We start from the raw sequence: 4,028 nt of genomic DNA on the forward strand, positions 1-4,028 counted from the left end.
TTCTGCCTTTAAAAATCCATTTTGTGCGACCGAACAAGAAGGGACGTTCGGTAGCACAAAACTGCAGATTCCTTGATGCCATCAACCCTCCTCTGTTCGGGCGCACAAATCACCACTCGGTCGCACATGCCCTGTTTTGGCTCAATTCTACTTGTTTTCCATCACTTTTCATCATAATCACCTATAGAGCAAAAGATGGAAAGAAACTTATAAAAATCACACAAAAAGCTATAAAAACTATAAAAAAGCATAACAAACTATCATGAAATCCTATCCTAGGAGGGACATAAATGACGCTCATCAGTTCCTCAACACTAGGCATGCATGGCTCCATCATAACGGGCCACCCCAATATAGCACTAAACTCCTCAGGGATAGGACATACCTCATTATTCCCAAAGCGGAAAACATGATGATTTGGATCCCAATCCTCCAGAGCAGCAAGAATGAAGTGCACATCAAATTTTACAAACCGGAATGAGGCGAGCACCCTAAGATGCATGCCATCAAGCTCCCTTTTCTCCATCTTGCCTAACAAACCTAGCCAAGAGTTCAAGGCATTTTTAAAGGACATGGCCATTTTTTTCTCTCTCTCTCTTTTCGTGAAGAAACAGTATGCAAAGATAAGCAGGTAAGGATTGTTGCAAAGTATGATCCAGAAAGCTCCCTATTTATACAAAATTCGGCATTTATGGCAGTACACCGGCGCCGGGCACCGAGGCCTGCGCCAGGCCCAGGGGCCTGCAACAAGGAAGAGGCCATCGTCCCCTTTATGATTCCGAGTACGCACTCTTTATAGCTTTAGAAATCTAAGTGCAACCTCAATTATTCAAGATTCCAAAGCCGCAAGCCGCGCATTTTCAAGCAGTCTGAGTCAGCGCTTTGGGCCGATTTCGGGTCAATCTGTTCAAAATTCAAGCATTCTAGTCCTAGTTCGGCGTTCTAAGTCGAGTCTGCACATGCATAAGCAAGAGTTGAATATACTTTGACTTGCGCTTTTTCTAACCAAAAAACCTCAGTCAAAGTGGGGGCTTATAGTGGGTATGTACACCCGAAAAAATGGCAAATTTTTTTCAAGAGTCTCCGTGTAAGCAAGAGTTGAATATACTTTGACTTGCGCTTTTTCTAACCAAAAAAACTCAGTCAAAGTGGGGGCTTATAGTGGGTATGTACACCAGAAAAAATGGGCAAATTTTTGCAAATTTTGCATGCATACATATAGCTACAAATTTCAAAAGCACACATGTAATACCTCGTATTTTTCTATAATTTATAAATATATTTTATTATATTTATAAAGCAATTCGTTGTATTTATAAAGTATTTTTATAAATTAATTTCATTTAATGAGAATTAAATGCGCTTTTATTTTTAATTAATTTAATTATTAATTAATTACGAAAACTGAATTTTATTAAATAAATTCAACGAATTTATTTAATCGGGATTTGTTGGGTCGTATTTCGAAAACGAATTTGATTTAACTAAAGCCCAGTCGTTTTTTCTTGATCAAACCCAACAAAGCTTGCAAGGAGTAAACTTAAATGAGCCCGGTAATAAGCCCAACTCAAAATTTCCCTAACCTAGCCCACATGGGAGAGAAAACCTATAAATAGACCTCATATCAAACCCCACAAGGAAAAGTTCATAACTCTCTCTCTCTCTCCTCTTTTTCCTCTCCTTACGGTACGCCCCACACCCCTTCTTCGTTCGTCTTTGCTTGCGGTGCAAGGCAGCCGTGCACGCCAGCCCTCTAGCCCATCTCTCGCCCGTCCCGTAGCCGCAGCGTAGCAATCCTTGCCTGCGTGTTGTGTGGTCGTGCTCGCCCAGCGCTGCCCTCTCCTTGCATTTCCCTCGTCGCGTCGCAGCACAGCAGCAGTGCTGTGCGCGTGTGTGCCTCGCCTGTGCCCAGCGCCCAGCCTCGTCGCCTTGCCCCTTCGTGCGCGCACGCGCCTTTGCTTGCGGTGCGTTGCGCTGCTGCTGCTGTTATTGTTGCTTGTCATGTGCGTTGGTCGGCACACACAACACGATCAATTAATCGTTGTGTCTGTGTGTTGATCAATTGTTTTAATCAAAATTTATTTTCAAAATATTAATTTTTAGTTTTAAATTGTTTTAATTGTTGTGATTATTTTAAATATTTGGGTTGTTTAAATTGATTAGCACGGTTATGAGCACCGTATTAGGTTAGTGTTGTATTTTAATAAAAGAGATTGGTTTTGATGACTGAAATATATATTATTTTCAGTTTTAATAAGTTTATAAAGTGTTGATTTTTGAAGTCAAAACATGTTTTTGGGATAAACTATTGTTAGGGTTTTGATTTCAATTAATTAAGCGATTGATTCACATAATTACATGACAATTTAAATTATGGGAATCAACTTAAATTTTCAGATTGTTTATAAGCTTTAAAAAGTTGGTTTTTAATGATTTTACAGCTAAAAAGTCAATGTTTTTATGTTAGGACTTGACTTGACTATTTGAGACTATTAAATTAATGATTAATGATTGATTTCTAATTAAAACAAAGGTTTTAAAATCTTAAATAGTTGCTGGAAATTTAGTAAAATGGATAATAATTAAGTTTCTCCATTTTGTTTATAGGAGTTGATTTCTAGTGAGTTGTGATTCGCATAGTGGCCCCCGTACTTAGGTATTCCAGGTACGTACAAGACTAGGGTGACCACCCATCCCTTGAGGACTTTGTGAAGTGTATTGAATGCGAATCATGTGAACTTATATGTTGTTGTGAATTCATGTTTGATGACTGGGGATGAGTATGTTATTATAAGTTCATGTTTGATATTGAGAACGAGCATGTTATTATTATTATTGAATCTATGTGAACGAGCATGTTATGAATTGAATTATGCTTTATAGATTCTGTTGAACTATCATGTTATGGACTTTTATAATCATTGAATTATGTCAAGCATGTTGTTCAAGTTAGTTTGCATGTATGAGTAGTGCGCATGCAAGTTGTTATTATTATTATGCTATAGTACGGGATGTCTAGCATATATATTGAGCCTGTCGAATATTGCCGGAGAGCAATATATATTCTACCAAGGGGTAGAATATGTTAGAGAGTCTATGTGAATTGAATTAAGGACAATTCGTGCTAAGGGCACACCCCGCTTGTTAAAAGGCAATGTCAGGTTATCTCAAACAGTGTTTTTGAGAAGGAACAATGGGAGTAATTTCACTTGAGTCTATGTTTCATCACAAGTCCTAAAGAATTAAAATAATGAAGTGTCATTGTTGAATTTTTTAATTGTTCGATTGTTTGTATGTTGTGTCTTGAGTAGAGTCTTGAGTCGCCTTGAACATAATATACTAATCAGCGTAAAGTGTAACCCAAAGAGCTTCAAAACTCTTGGAACGTATATATCTTGAGTATGAACAATGGGGGGAGTCTTGCCGGAAAACTTGTACTCCTAGAATGATAAAAGACGTTGTTTCATTCTCTTTTATGCCGTTGTGCATTGGAATTCCTGTCGGTATGGCCCGACTGTCGGTAGTAGTCCGACTTATTTTGGTGTATGGTTGGCTCCCATCACCCTTTCTTTCCTTTTGAGGATACTTTACTTTACCCGTTCGAAGCTACTTTTTATTAATATGTGAGTCAAGAGTCGTGTCAAGTGTCGAGTCTTGTCTCCATGATTGTTTGTTTATTATATGGCTATTGCATGTGGATTATCTAATTTGTCGAGTGAAGCATGTTAGGATAGAATGTTATTCTAGCTTGTTCGTACTCAGTTTTCGCTGACTTCGTGCTTCATGTCTTCTGGTCATGGCCTTTGCCTTAATGACCCTATGATGATCCATCAATTGCATTTGCGTTGTTGGGGAGTAGATTTATAATAAAGCAGGTTTGTAGAGATAACTTGCGGGAGAAGTTATCATGGGATTCGAGTTGAGAGTTTAATTCTTCCGTATTTATAAACTCTATTTTTATTTATAGTCATGACTAATACTATCTACAGTTAATGGATTTTCAAATGGTTTAATCCTTTGGATTTTGG

Source organism: Spinacia oleracea, chromosome 4, assembly GCF_020520425.1.
Source record: "Spinacia oleracea cultivar Varoflay chromosome 4, BTI_SOV_V1, whole genome shotgun sequence".
Classification (NCBI taxonomy): domain Eukaryota; kingdom Viridiplantae; phylum Streptophyta; class Magnoliopsida; order Caryophyllales; family Amaranthaceae; genus Spinacia; species Spinacia oleracea.